Source organism: Jaculus jaculus, chromosome 4 (assembly GCF_020740685.1).
Source record: "Jaculus jaculus isolate mJacJac1 chromosome 4, mJacJac1.mat.Y.cur, whole genome shotgun sequence".
NCBI classification, from domain to species: domain Eukaryota; kingdom Metazoa; phylum Chordata; class Mammalia; order Rodentia; family Dipodidae; genus Jaculus; species Jaculus jaculus.
Window position 1 is genome coordinate 159341411 of NC_059105.1, and position 15642 is coordinate 159357052.

Sequence of the window (15642 nt, forward strand, 5' to 3'; positions counted from 1 at the left end):
AGTGGATTCTTCCCTAGAGCCTCGGGACTAGGACGTAGCCTACCAATATCTCGATTTCTGCCCTGGGAAACACAAAACGTCTAACCCATGGACCTTTAAGGTATTAAAGCCCCTCGTTCTGTAATGATCTATGCAGTGGTGATAGGAAATGAACCCCTGGGGCACCCTCATGCCCACTTTCAAGTCTGGCTCCATACTGCACCTGGTCTCTTTTGATTTTGATCGTCTCGGTCTCTGGGCTTTCACTCCTTGGCTGCCCCGTGCCTTCTGGCCATTTCCTGTTGCTCCAGCCTGACAGTCAAGATGTACTAGAGAAGGGGAATTTGCTTGACTCGGTGGTCAGAGATAAGTGTGCCCTGGGGGAGGCAGAGAAGTTGGCAGCAGGCGCCCGACAGAGGAGCAGGCAGACGGAAGATGGTGATCTGAAGGGACCTCAGCCCAGTATATATTTTAGGAGCCAGTTTTAAAAAATTGTGTTAACAACCATTCTTTTTTTTCTTTAATTTTATTTATTTATTTTGGGAGACAGAGAAAGAGAGAGAGGCAGATAGAGAGAATGGGCGTGTCAGGGCATCTAGCCACTGCAAATGAATGCCAGATGCGTGCGCCCCCTTGTGCATCTGGCTTACGCGGGCACTGGGGAATTGAAAGGCTTCACAGGCAAATGCCTTAACCACTAAGCCATCCCTCCAGCCCCTCACAACCATTCTTAATCGTGGGGTTCCACGTCATTAAGGGCCCTCACATTGTTATGCCCTCATCTATCTACGGAACCTTATTCATGTTGCAGAACTGAAACTCTACTCATGAAACAGTAATTTTGCCCTTTCCCTCTGCACCTGGAAGCCACTGCTTTACTTTTTACCTCTGTGATTTCAGGCCATTCTTAGGAACCTCATACAAGTTTAATCAGGCACTGTATGTCTTTCTGTGACTGGCTTATTTTACTTATTACCATGTTTTAAGGCTCTTTCAGATTATAACATGTTTCATTTATGATTTCCTTACTTTGTAAGGCTGTATAATATTCCATTGTTTGTATACATCACATTAAAAAATATTTTATTTATTTATTTATTTATTTTGGTTTTTCATGGTAAGGTCTTGCTCTAGCCCAGGCTGACATGGAATTCACTCTGTAGTCTCAGGGTGGCCTTGAACTCATGGTGATCCTCCTATCTCTGCCTCCCGAGTGCTGGGATTAAAGGCGTGTGCCACCACACCTGGCTAAAAATATTTTAATTTAATTTATTTATTTGAAGGAGGGGAAGGAGAGAATGGGTGCTCCAGGGCTTTCAGCCAGTGCAAATGAACTCCAGACGCATGAGCCACCCTGAACATCTGGCTTATGTGGGTCCTGGGGAATTGAACCAGGGTCCTTGGGCTTTGTAGGCAAGTGCCTTAACTGCTAAGCCATGTCTCCAGCCCTTGAACCACATTTTTAAAACCCATTTAGCTGTTGATGGACATTTGCACGGCATCCACCTTTTGGCTATTGTATATAATTCGCTTTGAACACATTGCCCAGATAGGTAGATAGGCAGAGAAGGATGCCCAGGATATCAAATGCCTGTAATATTGTGCTACCAATTTGCTCAGGAGATACCTACAATAGAATTGCTAGATCATGTGGTAATTCTCCCATTTCACATTTGAAGAAATGTCCATATTGTTTACGTAGCTGGCCACGCCGTTTCATTTCAGTCATTGTCAAGGGTGCAGCTCGGGGCACTGAACACACTCTCGTTGCTTCGCCATCACCACAGCCATCCCTCACTATCGGAGCTCTTTCTGTGGTAGAAGTCGCTTTTTTGTTGTGGAGCAGCCTTGCTCAGAGGGGCAGGAAGGGGCCTACAAGGTCTATGGAGAACAAAAGAATCTGTGGCAGAGGGTTGGAGAGATGGCTTAGTGGTTAAAGCGCTTACCTATGAAGCCTAAGGACTCAGGTTCAATTTCCCAGCACCCAGGTAAGCCAGATGCACAAGGTGGTGCATGTGTCTGGAGTTGGTTTGCAGTGGTCAGAAACCCTGGCGTTCCCATTCTCTCTCTCTCAAATTAAAAAAAAAAAAAAAAAAAAAGTCTAAAATAAATAAATAAAAAGAGTCTGTGGCAGAAAACCCAGGGAAGTAAAGGCCTTTCAATGGATTTGCATCTGTTTTTGAGCTTATAGGCATGTTTTCAAATGCGGTTTGCACTGTATACAGCCTCAGAATATCTGATAGCAAAATGTTTTCACAGAGAGCTCCTGCCCGTGGGGAGGAGACACGCAGCCAGTCTAATGAATAGATAAACAGGATGTGTTTGGCAATGTCCTTAGCATTTAATTCCAGTAATTAAAGTAGGCAAGTCTCCTTTGTTTTCTCTTTCTTTCCCCAAACAATGAAATATTGCAGGGAGAGTTGGCATGCAGGAATGAAAGCTTATGCAGCATCATAATGCCACCATCACCAATCATCACCGTTTATGATACTGATCTGTGTAAGGCATGGATCAGATATGCTCTTCTCCTGATTTCTTTAAAAAAATTTAAAAAATTAAAAAAAAAAATTTTGGTCTGGAGAGATGGCTTAGTGGTTAAGGTGCTTGCCTGCAAAGCCTAAGGACCCATGTTCAACTACCCAGATCCCCTACGTAAGCCAGACACACAAGGTGGCACATGCATCTGGAGTTTGATTACAGTGGCGAGGCCCTGGTGTGCCAATTCTCTGTCTCTTTCTTGCATAAAAAATATTTTATTTTAGTCAAGCATGGTGGTGCATTTCTTTAATCCCAGCACTGGAGAGGCAGAGGTAGGAGGATCGCTGCGAGTTCCTGGTCAGCCTGAGACTACATAGTGAATTCCAAGTCAGCCTGGGCTAGAGTGAGACCCTACCTCAAAAAACAAAACACAAACAAAAATATTTTATTTTGAGCCAGGCATGGTGGTGCACACCTTTAATCCCAGAACATGGGAGGCAGAGGTAGGAAGATCGCCATGAGTTCAAAGCCACTCTGAGACTACATAGTGAATTCTAGGTCAGGCTGAGCTAGACTGAAACCCTACCTTGAAAAACAAAACAAAACAAAACCATATATATATATATATATATATATATATATACACACTTTTTTATTTATTTGAAAGAGCAAAAGGCAGATAGAGAATAGGAATGCCAGGGCTTCTAGCCACTGCAAACAAATGCATGTGCCACCTTGTGCATCTGGCTTTACATGGGTACTGGGGAATCGAACCTGGGTCTTTAGGCTTTGCAGGCATGTGCCTTAATTGCTGAACCATCTCTCCAACACCTTCACCTGATTTCTTGAAGCCACATTGCAGTTCCAGGAAGCTTCTCCCTTCAACAATTCTCTCCCTCTAACAACTCTCTCCATATATTTGGTCCAGTTCGCCTACCTTCCTCGACACGCCTAGCTCTTCCTACACAGCTCTCTCAAGATGACCCACTGTTGGTTTTCCTGAGCGATGTGACTGTTTCCTTATGCTCTTATGTTCAGGTCTGACCTGTATTTGACTCTGTTGAGATGAGTGAGTCCAGGCTGCACAGTCACAAGGGCAGAGTGACGACAGACCGTGCTAAGGGGTGGAGGGTGGTGGTTCCTATGGAGTGGCCTGGGCTCCACTCCCAAGATTCTGTCAAATGAATGGCTGAGTCCTGTTTGGTGCGCTGAGTGACGCCTGGCAAGCAGCTGGCACCAGAGTGTGGCTTACCTGGATTTGTATCCAGCTTCTACTCATTTCGCCTTTTTTAATTTTAATTTTAATTTTTTTGGTTTTTCGAGATGGGGTCTCACTCTAGCCCAGGCTGACCTGGAATTCACTCCTCCTACTTCTGCCTCCCAAGTGCTGGGATGAAAGGCGTGTGCCACCACACCCAGCTAGCCTTTCTTTAAAAAAAAAATAAATAAATAAATTTTTAGGGCTGGAGGGATGGCTTAGCAGTTAAGGCATTTGCCTGCAAAGCCAAAGGACACAGGTTCTATTCCCTAGGACCCATGTTAGCCAACAAGGGGGCGCACGCGTCTGAAGTTTGTTTGCAGTGGCTGGAGGCCCTGATGTGACCATTCTCTCTCTCTCTCTCCCTCTTTCTCTGTCAAATAAATAAATTAATTAAACATTTAAAAATTTTTGTTTTACAAAAATTAAAATATTTTATTTATTTATTTATTAGAGGCAGGAAGAGAGAGAGGGAGAGAGAACGGGCACACCAGGGCCTCTAGCCACTGCAAACGAACTCCAGACACATGTGCCACCACGTGCATCTGGATTACATGGGATCTGGAGAGTCGAACCTGGGCCCTTATGCTTCGCAGGCAAGTGCCTCAACTGCTAAACCATCTCTCCAGGCCTCCCTACCCAATCTTAACCTGGCTGCACTCCAAAGCTTCCGTTTCCTCATCTCAAAGCATACGGTTGAACCTAATGGTCTGAAACAGCCCTTCTTGTTAAGCTCCTGTGAGCATGCTTTCCTTTAACTCCCCCGCGGGTTTAAACGCAGCTGGGTGAGACTGCAGAAGGACATGTCAACCTGACGGGACAGATGGATGGCTTGGAGGTTTCTGGGACTTTATGGAAGAAAGGCAGACCACCACTTCCCGTCTCCCTAACCCCACACTCACTGACCATTTGGCAGAGCCCAGACTGCAGAATGCAAGAGTGAAGCGGGAAATGAGTTGCCCCTCCCTGGAAATGGACTTGGGGTGAGGAGGCGGGGGGTGCATCTCCACTCTCTAACTGGCCCCCCCATGTTTCAGAGTTGAAGAGTACTGGAAGAATTTCCAGCTGCCGTTCCTCACCCCCCCCCCCCCATCAAGACTCAATCTTCTCTTTGGGCCCCAGTGGCCCAGACAGTCTTAACTGGGAAGAAAAGGAGGAAATCCGTAACCAATCTGCTCTTTTTAGAGCAGGGGAAGGAATCTGCATCTCAATCTTTATCTTTGTGCGTGTTTGGCTGGGCTGGGCCTCCCAAGTGGTGAGCGATGGGTGGGTGGAAAGACGCTTTTTTGGGGGGCCTCCGTGGGGGAGTCCCCACACCTTCCTTTCTTGCCAAGCCACAAAAGTAATACATTCTCGCCTGCTCTTAGTTTCCTCTCCATTTCCTCTTCTCTTCTTTTCTTTTTCCTTCTCTCTTCTCCCATTCGCAGGCAGGCAGCCAAGTGGAGACTTTGGATGGAGGGAAGGAGAGGGGAGCAGATGGGGTGGTGGAGCATCAGCCGAGACCCCCTTCCCGACAGCTCCTCCCATCTAAGGTGGAGATGTGAGAAGAGCCCCCCTTCCCTCGCTCCCATAACCTGGCCCCTGGCTGCCTATTCTGGGCTGGGAGAAGCTTTTCCAGGTGGCTGTCAACATGGGCTCCAGGCCTGGATTCTGTCCTGTCCAGAGGGAACCCCTGGAATTTGTTCCTCCAGAACCGCTCAGGAGCTGGGTAAACTGGCTCACACAGCCCAACCTTGCAGGAGACTGATTTGTAGTGGGAATCCGCTTAATAATTTATAGTTAGAAAGCATTCTCCTTAGGGAATAATAATAATAATAATAAAAAGGCAACTCAGGAAATCAAATTAAATTCCTCTGGCTGTTGGGAGAGTCCAGAGAGCCAGGGCCGTGGAATGTACCACAGGACGGGGCAGTATGCCCTGGAGGGAGGTCCAGTGAGTCTCAGGGTCACATCCTAGCTCCATGGTTCACAGCTATGGAATCTCAGCCCGTTCCTCCACCTCAGTGATCTTGACCTCCACGCCAACTGGTCAAGATGATGGGCACCGGGCAGCTTTCTCACGGAGCTGTCGTGAGATCTTTCAGGGCAGGGCTCAGCACAATGCCTGGCTTGTGCTCCAACCATTTCTTTTTTCCTTCTCCTCCTCTTACTCCTCCTTCTTCTTTTTTGGCTTTTCAAGGTAGGGTCTCATTCTAGCTCAGGCTGACCTGGAATTCACTCTGTAGTCTCAGGGTGGCCTCAAACTCACAGTGATCCTCCTACCTCTGCCTCCCCAGTGCTGGGATTAAAGGTGTGCGCCACCACGCCCTGCTTGCTCCAGCCATTTCTTATTCAAACACCTTCATCTTTCCGATAGGAAATTGTCTTTTCCTCTCTGATTATACCCATTTTTAAAAAATAAAAAGACAGAGTGGGGAGATGGCTCAGCAGTTAATGGTACTTGCTTGCAAAGCCTGCCAGACTGGATTCGATTCCCAAGAACCCATATGAAGCCAGACACACAGTGGCGCATGCATGTGGTGTTCGTTTGCAGTGGCAGGAGGCCCTGGTGTGCCCATTCTCTCTCTTGTCTGAGAATAATTTTTTAAAAGCTAATTTAGGGCTGGAGAGATGGCTTAGTGGTTAAGTGGTTGCCTGTGAAGCCTAATGACCCCGGTTCGAGGCTTGATTCCCCAGGACCCACATTAGCCAGATGCACAAGGGGACGCACGCGTCTGGAGTTCGTTTGCAGTGGCTGGAGGCCCTGGCGCGCCCATTCTCGCTCTCTCTATCTGCCTCTTTCTCTCTGTGTGTGCCTCTCTCAAATAAATAGATAAAAATGAACAACAACAAAAAAAAACCAGAGTGACCCCATAGTGAGGCCCCTGGCGAATCAATCCAGGCAGCGGTGTGAGCGCAGGCTACAAGAAGCTCTGGCTGAGATCTGGGGAAAAGGTTTTCCCCTTGGTTTGGGGTTTTCCAAAACAGTTGGAGTCAGCTGGTGCTACGTCTCCCTTCCCCCATTCCCCGAGTACCCCGCCATCATGCCCATGACAAGCAACCCTGAAACAACCCTTTCTGAAGTCCTTTCCTCCCCCCAGTCCCTATCTCTACTCTTTGTGGTCACGTCTCTCTCCAATTAGACTGTAAACTTCTTGAAGATAGGGAGCCTGCTGGTGTCCTGTGGGCCTTTCCCGCCCTCATGTCCCACCTTACAGGGACAGACACACAGCACCGATTAGGTGTTCAGTAAGTGAAGTGTTATATACACGATAGCTACTAACTGAATGTTCCGTCCATGGACGCTAAATGACCTCCTCTATGGAAAGGTCTGCTCTGGCCAGCTTCATGCTGGGTGCCTCACAGCATTCTCTCTAAGGTAAAGTGGGTTTTGGGGGGGGAAATGGGAGTGTATTTTGTTTTTTCAAGGTAAGGTCTTGCTCTAGCCCAGGCTGACCTGGAATTCACTATTTAATCTCAGGATGGCCTTGAACTCACAGCGATCCTCCTACCTCTGCCTCCCAAGGGCTGGGGTTAAAAACATGTGCTACCACGCCCCGCTAGGTACCTCTATTGACAGGGGATGAATCTGAGATTTGCACCCAGACCTGGCGGCTTCCAAGATAGAGGCTTTCCATGGTGTTATGCAACCTGTAGGAAACAAACAAACAAAAAAAATCAGACAGCTTCTTGCTGGTGGAGAAATTCTGTGGTTGTTTTAACATCAGATCAGATGCACGTATTAAAGGTAGAAATTCCCATCTGTCTTAGAAACTTTTGGTTTTAAGTATGAGAAACCAAGCTGTATTTGGGTAGTAGTGGCATTTGTCTAATGATCATTGAGACCTGAAAAGCAAGGGCTTAAACAATCTCATTTCTAATAATAGTCTCTTATAATAATACTGTTAAGAGTTGGCACTTCAACACTTTCTTTGCGGCAAGTGCTGTTCCGAGCCCATTAGATGAAATAACATTTAACGTCTGCAGCAACCTCTAAGAGATGGGTGTCATCCTTCCTATTTTATAGACAAAGGAACAAGAGACACAGAAATGCCAAGGTACTGGTAGAGCAGGCGCCGAGCCCGTGCAAGGTGCTGCATCCGACTCCCACCACTAATGACTGAAGGAAGTGCAGGGCTGGAGGGATGGCTTAACAGTTAAGGCGTCTGCCTGCAAAGCCAAGTGACCCAGGTTCGATTCCCCAGGACCCACGTTAGCCAGATGCGCAAGGGGGCGCACGCGTCTGGAATTCGTTTACAGTGGCTGGAGGTCCCTGGCACACCCATTCTCTCTCTCTCTTTTTGAGTCAAATAAATAAATAACAAAATATTTAAAAAAAAAAAGAAAGTGCAAAGGTCAGACCTGGGGAAGAATTCCTGCTTTGCCGAACAAGGCTGATCCAGTGTGCCAACTTTCCACCTTCCACCTGTCTTCCTGTACCACCTTCCTTAGTGCCAGGCTAAAGGATACTGACTGGCTACAGATGGCTTTGGGTGGCTAGCAAAGCACCAGGCAGGCATCCTATCTGTGGGCCACATAGCAAGAAAGGGAGCCCTCTTAGCAGTGTTTCTGTGTACCCCATCCAGACTCACCCATTCACCTCATTAACTACTTGTCTGGAAGGCTGGGCCTTCAGACATCAGGGTCAACGCCCACAATCATTGTCTGGTCCAACGCAGAAGCCATTTGGCTTAAGCAAAAAAACATGGGAAATTTGCTCTTTTGTTTTGGTTGTTTTATTTCAAACTACTACCTGGAGTGGGGTGATTCCTGGAAGTGGGATGTACTCAGGAAAGGGTTAGGATTGGGAATTGGAAGGCTGGAGGCGTCCCAGGAAGTATCCACCCTCCCTCCCATCCCTGGTCTCTGTCTTCAGATCGTTCTCACACACAAGGCTGGTGTGACCACTCCCCTCAGGGTCTATGATCCGGGTTCCTCTGCAAAGGGTGACTTGACCCTTGGGTTAAGTTGCCAAATTGCTAAGAGACAGCTCCTGATTGGTCTGATTTGATCACATGACTGCCTTTGGTACCAGCAGCAGCATCCTCTGGCTATGGATAGAGGAGTAACATCGGAAGATGAGAGGTCCTTGGAAGCTAGGCTGTTGCTTGCACTCAGTCCAGAACTTAGCTTACAAGGCTAGAACCTGAAACACTCATGGATATTTTGTCCGCTACTGTCTTAGTATGAAACCCTGGTCTAAAATTTTTTTTTAAATTTTTTTTGTTCATTTTTATTTATTTATTTTGAGAGTGACAGAGAGAGAAAGAGGCAGATAGAGAGAGAGAAAGAATGGGCACGCCAGGGCCTCCAGCCACTGCAAACGAACTCCAGATGCGTGCGCCCTCTTGTGCATCTGGCTAACGTGGGTCCTGGAGAATCGAGCCTAGGACCAGGGTCCTTTGGCTTCACAGGCAAACGCTTAACTGCTAAGCCATCTCCCCAGCCCCCTGGTCTAAAATTTGCAGAGCTGCAAAGCCTGGTTTGTCCACTCTACCCCGGCCATTAGCACTCTGCATTTCAGCTCCTGTTGGCTCCCTTCCTAAGGGGAGAGGAAGGTGATGGCAAAACAGGCCTGTCCTGGAGCCCCCATGGGTCCCCAGGTTTGGGAACACTGATGTGAGTTAGAAAGGCTCTTCCTGGGCTGGAGAAATGGCTCAGGGGATAAAAGCACTCACTTGCAAAGCCTTACAACCTCGGGTTCGATTCCCCAGTACCCATGTAAAGCCAGACGCAGAGTGGCACATGAATCTGGAGTTCGTTTGCAGCGGCACAAGAGGCCCTAATGAGCCCATTCTCGTTCTCTCTCTTTCTCCTTGCAAAGAAATAAATATTAAAAGTAAATGAACCCAAAGAACAATCTTTTTTTTAATTTTTTATTTATTTATTTGAGAGCCACAGACACAGAGAGAAAGACAGATAGAGGGAGAGAGAGAGAATGGGCGCGCCAGGGCTTCCAGCCTCTGCAAACGAACTCCAGATGCGTGCGCCCCCTTGTGCATCTGGCTAACGTGGGACCTGGGGAACCGAGCCTCGAACCGGGGTCCTTAGGCTTCGTGGGCAAGCGCTCCACCGCTAAGCCATCTCTCCAGCCCCCAAAGAACAATCTTTACAAAGAAAAACAGAGGCCTTGTCTGTAGTCACCCCGCTATGCTCAGCGACTTGAATGCAATGTGGGCCCACGTGCTTGTCCACAGGCTTCGCCCTTCTTTCTTTCTCATCCTTCACCGAGTCCAGGAGGAAAGCTCTGAGGCCAGCTCTGCCCTCACCCCTTCCCTGTTCCCATCATGTTCAGAGCACCCCCTCCTCGTCTCCTGAATCCCAGACAGACAGACTTTGCTAGGGCCCAGGTGGATGCCGTGACAGTAATCTAGCAACTATTGATTCAGAAGAGACTGGGAAGGCTTACTTATGTGAAAACCATAATGGGGCTGGAGAGGTGGCTCAGCAGCTAAGGCACTTGTCTGCAAAGCCTAAGGACCCAGGTTCGATTCCCCTGCACCCACACACAGTCATATGCACAAGGTAGTTCGTTTAGAATGGCTGGAGGGCTTGGTGCATCCATTTTCATTCTCCCTATCTCTCTCCCTCTCACTGCCTCTTTCTCTGTCTTAAATAAATAAATAAAATATTAAACATAAACCATAATGATGGGCTGGAGAGATGGCTTAGCGGTTAAGCGCTTGCCTGTGAAGCCTAACGACCCCGGTTCGAGGCTCGCTTCCCCAGGTCCCACGTTAGCCAGATGCACAAGGGGGCGCATGCGTCTGGAGTTCATTTGCAGAGGCTGGAAGCCCTGGCGCACCCATTCTCTCTCTCTCCCTCTATCTGTCTTTCTCTCTGTGTCTGTCGCTCTCAAATAAATAAAAAATGAAAAAAAAAAATTAAAAAAAAAAACCATAATGAAAATGGAGCTTATGTTAGATAATTTAGGACCTTTAGGCCCCGGGGATTGGAAGAGGGGAGGAGTCTTGGATGTGCTTATAACCACACACAGTGCCATGCCTGGGTTCTGATGGTGGTGGGCAGGCCTCAGGGGACTCAAATAGGTGAGGGGGAGTGTATTAAGTCACTTGCCATATTGCTGTGCCTGACAAAGGCAGCTGGAAAGAAGGATTTCTTCTGGCCCGTGGGTCGGGTGATTCCATCACTGCAGAAGTCATGGTACAGGTTACACAGCGTTATCAGTCAGGAAACGGAGAACTAAAAAGAAAGCAGGATGGGGTCCCCGCATCACCCTGAAGCTCTGCCCCATGTGGCTGTTCATGAATCATCTAGCCCGTGGTCCAAAAGGTCCCATAACCTCCCAGGAGAGTACCACCAGCTGGAGACCGAGTGTTCAAACACATACCCAGGGAAGAAACAAGAAAGGGGGTTGACCTGCCACCTTAGACGACCTCAGGGGCTCATGGGAAAAAGGCCAGCAAGCCTGTTCTCGAAGCCTGATATTTGTATATGTGTTGAGTACCCCTAATGAGTCAGGGTGCCCTCAGGAACCAGATGGCGCTGTCAAATTGGGAAATGCGAGGGCCGCTTAATAAGGGAACTGTTTACAAAAGTGTGGGGAAGGGGGTTGGATGCCATATGGGATTGCCATGTGCCATGCTGCGGCTGCTAACCAAGGGAGAGTGCCACTCCGCTTCTGAAAGCAAGAGCCTTTAACCACCAGGCCATCTACCCAGCCCCGGCCCCTCGTTCTGAAGGAAGAGGACAGCAGCCATTCCTAAAGCCAAAAGCAAAGGGTCCCGTGGAAGTTCTGGCCTGGGGAGAGAGGCCAGCTGCATCCGCTGTTTTGTCCCCCTGGCTCCTTGGTCAGACCCACAGAGAGCCTGCGCACAGTCCCTGGAGTGCCTGACCCGTGCGGGGCACACAGGAGGAGAGAATGAATCTGCAGGTGCCAGTGGAAAGCATCTGGCTCAGTGTCAAGGGTCGAAGGGGGTTCTCTCTAGTGCTACACACTGGGTCACTTGTTGTCAGCCAGGCACTAATCCGGGCCCCCCCTTTTTTTAAAGTTTTTCAAGGGAGGATCTCACTCTAGCCCAGGCTGACCTGGAATTCACTATGTAGTCTCAGGGTGGCCTCGAACTCACGGTGATCCTCCTACCTCTGCCTCCTGAGTGCTGGGATTAAAGGCGTGCGCCACCATGCCCGGTTTTTGTTTTTTTGAGGTAGGGTCTCACTCTAGCTCAGGCTGACCTGGAATTTACTGTGTAGTCTCAAGGTGGTCTCGAACTCATGGTGAACCTCTTAACTCTGCCTTCTGAGTGCTGGGATTAAAGGCATACGCCACCACTCCCGGCTCAATAAAAGTTATTTATTTATTTATTTATTTTTGGTTTTCGAGGTAGAGTCTCAGTCTAGGCCAGGCTGACCTGGAATTCACTATGTAGTCTCAGGGTGGCCTCGAACTCACGGTGATCCTCCTACCTCTGCCTCCCGAGTGCTGGGATCAAAGGCGTGCACCACCTGGCTATTCCGGGCCTTCTAAAGGCACTAAGTCCTTAATCCTCACCACGGCTGGTGAAGTTGATATTGTTATTCTTAATTTGGGGAAACTAAGGCAGGGAGACATTACATTTTCCCCACCTTCAGTCAAACAGCTAGCGAGGAGAAGAGCTAAGATTTGACCTCAAGTTTCTGTCCCCAGTAGGTCTACCTTGACCCTTGATTAGCCACAGCCTACCTCTGGGACCTGTTGGGGAGGCCAGGAACCAGAATCAGAAATGGGTATAGCGGGCACCAAGGATGGGACCTCAGAGGCGATCTGTACAGAGTAGAAAAGCCCAGCCTTATGCTGAGGAAAACTCCAGGTGACATTGTGAGAAAAGGTGGGATCTCCACCACCTCCCGGAGCACCCTTGCTGGGACACAAGGCCAGGCCCTTCTGAGGGTGCGGAGGATGCCCCTGCGTGCCCGAGAAGTGGATCAAAGAGACTGGGACCGTGGAGGCAAACTACGGGCACAGTGTGGGCCACACAGGGTCTCTCGCTGTGTTATGTCCCTGCAGCCTGGCAGCAGTTCAGGGACAAGGGTCCTTACACACACACACACACACATACACTCACACAAAAATTTTAGGGCAGGTGGGGTCCCCAGAGACCTCTGTCCTTTGCCTCCCGCTTGTGAGGCTCAGCAGAGCCACCTTTGGGATCTCTCATCTGGTATCTGAGGGCCCAGCCAATAGGAAGCATCCTACTATAATAATTATAATTAATAATAGTTATTATTTTATTTATTAATTATTATTATTTTATTTATTTGAGAGTGACAAACAGAGAGAGAGAGAGAGAGAAAGAGGCAGAGAGAGAGAGAGAATGGGCACGCCAGGGCCTCCGGCCACTGCAAATGAACTCCAGATACGTGCACCCCCTTGTGCATCTGGCTAACGTGGGTCCTGGGGAATCGAGCCTCGAACCGGGGTCCTTAGGCTTCACAGGCAAGCGCTTAACCGCTAGGCCATCTCTCCAGCCCAAGAGGAAGCAATTCTGTCCCACTGTCTTGTCTCTCTGGTCAGTAGTCCTTGATTTAGTGCAACACTTCACTTTATAGAAGCGAGTCCTTCTCTTCTTTTTAGTTCTTCCTTTTCTTTTTATTTCTAGAGAGAGAGAGAGAATTGGTGCACCAGGGCCTCAGCCACTGCAATCGAACTCCAGATGCTTGTGCCACCTAGTGGGCACGTGTGGCTTTGCACTTGCCTCGCCTTTGTGCGTTTGGCTTGCATAGGATCTGGAGGGTTGAACATGGGTCCTTAGGCTTCACAGGCAGGTGCCCTAATAGTTAAGCCATCTCTCCAGCCCGAGTCCTTCTTTTCTACAGCTGCGTAGTTAGTAGTTTATCACGGAGACACGCCACAGCTCATTTAAGCAGCCTTGTATTTCTCGGTAGTTGCTTGTTGTGTGCCTTTGTGATGTCAAAGAACACCACAGCGAGCTGGCGCATGCATAAGTCACTTTGCACCCCTGCAGGTGCCTCTCTGGTCTATTTTTGTTTCTCAAATATCTCTTGCGAGGGAGCAGGTTTGACTTTTCAATTTACAATCTGTCACAGATGGATACTTACGTAAAATTCAATAAAAGTAAATTACTAGAGAAATGAATTGAGAGGCGACATGCAAAATGCAAGCCTAAATATTTTGTTTTCTCTTTGTTTCTATCATGCGGGGGTTGGAGCCCAGGTCCTTGCACATGCCGCAAAAGGGCTCTACCGCCGAACTGCGCCTCAGCCCCAAATATTTTGTAATGAGAGACAATGCGCATAAATTACTATAGATGGCCGGGCGTGGAGGCGCACACCTTTCATCCCAGCACCCGGGAGGCAGAGGTAGGAGGATCTCCGTGAGTTCGAGGCCATCCTGAGACTCCATAGTGAATTCCAGGTCAGCCTGGGCTAGAGTGAGACCCTCTCTCAGTAAAATAAATAAATAAATAAATAAATGAAAATACTATAGATGCTCCTTAACCAACTCTCAAAGTTCGGTAGCTATCTTACTGTGGAGCTATTGTGTGTATGACTCAATGCTAGCCCGTGGGCCCCGCTTTGAGGAGGATAAGCCTAGACTCCCAGAATTCAGTAATTGGGTGAAAGGGTAAGGATGTAGTCAATTTTGGCATATTTTCCTCAGGTTCCTCTCCACAGACGTTGTGACTTTGTTCATAGACTAGCAGAATGTGACAATGTCCTTTTCCTCACAGACTCACCAAAAGAACATGTCTGCCTGGGGAGTTTTGCTGACTTGATAGGCAAGAAATGCTAGCTCAGGCTCAGTGCTAATTAATGTGCATTGCTCTTGTTGTGGATGGGAGTTAAGAGTCATCCTGCTTGTATCTATGTTCTCTCCCTGGTTCTCTACTGTCTTTTGGTCTTTTCCTTCTTTGTGCATTTAGGACGATTAGTCCTTGTTGATTATCAGAATCACAAATATTTTTACAGTTTGTCATTTATCTCTTTATTTTTTTTTTAAGTTTTATTTTAGAGAGAGAGAATTACAGGGCTTCAGCCACTGCAGTCGGACTCCAGATGCTTGCGCCACCTAGTGGGCATGTGCGTCCTTGCGCTTGCCTCACCTTTGTGTGTCTGGCTTACGTGGGATCTGGATAAAAATCAAACGTATCCTTAGGCTTTGCAGGCAAGTGCCTTAGCCTCTAAGCCATCTCTCCAGCCCTATCTCTCTTTTTAAAAAAATGTCTTATTTATTTATTTGAGATGGAGAAAGAGAGAGAATGGGTGTGCCAGGACCTTTAGCCACTGCAAATGAACTCTAGACACATGTGCCACCTTGCGCATCTGGCTTTACATGGGTACTGGGGAATTGAACCTGGGTCCTTTGGCTTTGCAGGCAAGTGCCTTAACCACCTCCAACTCTCCAGCCATCTCTTTTTTTGAGACAGGGCTTCACTATGTGGCCCAGATGGGCCTTGAACTTTTCATCCTCTTGCCTCAGTCTCCTGAGGGCTGGGATTACAGGATTGGGCCATCATGTCAGGCTTGTCGTTAGTTTTTTGACTATGCTTAAAGTTGTTTTTTTAGCAGCAGGGTGACTGTGCTTTGAGGTGTCCTTTTTTAAAAAAAAATTTATTTGAGAGATAGAATGAGGGAGAGAGAGAGAGAGAGAAAGAAAGAAAGAGAATGGGTGCCAGGGCCTCTGGACACTGCAAATTAACTCCAGACACATACACCACCACGTGCATCTTGCTTACATGGGCACTGGGGAATTGAACCTGGTTCTTTAGGCTTTGCAGGCAAGCACCTTAACCACTAAACCATCTCTCCGGCCCGTGACTATGCTATGAATGAAGTCAAATCTGCCAATCTCTTCTTTGATGGCTTCTGGACTTTGAGTCATGGTTCCCACGGAAGGATTTTTGTTCAATTTTTCTTCTAGTATATTTTTTTTTATCCTAGCATATTTTTAAAAAAATCTTTAACATTTTGTGGTTGTTTCAATGTAG

General features: G+C 47.9%; 1 protein-coding gene across 5 annotated transcripts in view; it reads left to right on the forward strand.

The window, feature by feature from the left end:
• Positions 1-15642, forward strand: part of Sema5b (semaphorin 5B) — a 165260-nt gene that overhangs the window by 90335 nt on the left and 59283 nt on the right. The gene's annotated exons all lie outside the window — the stretch shown is intronic.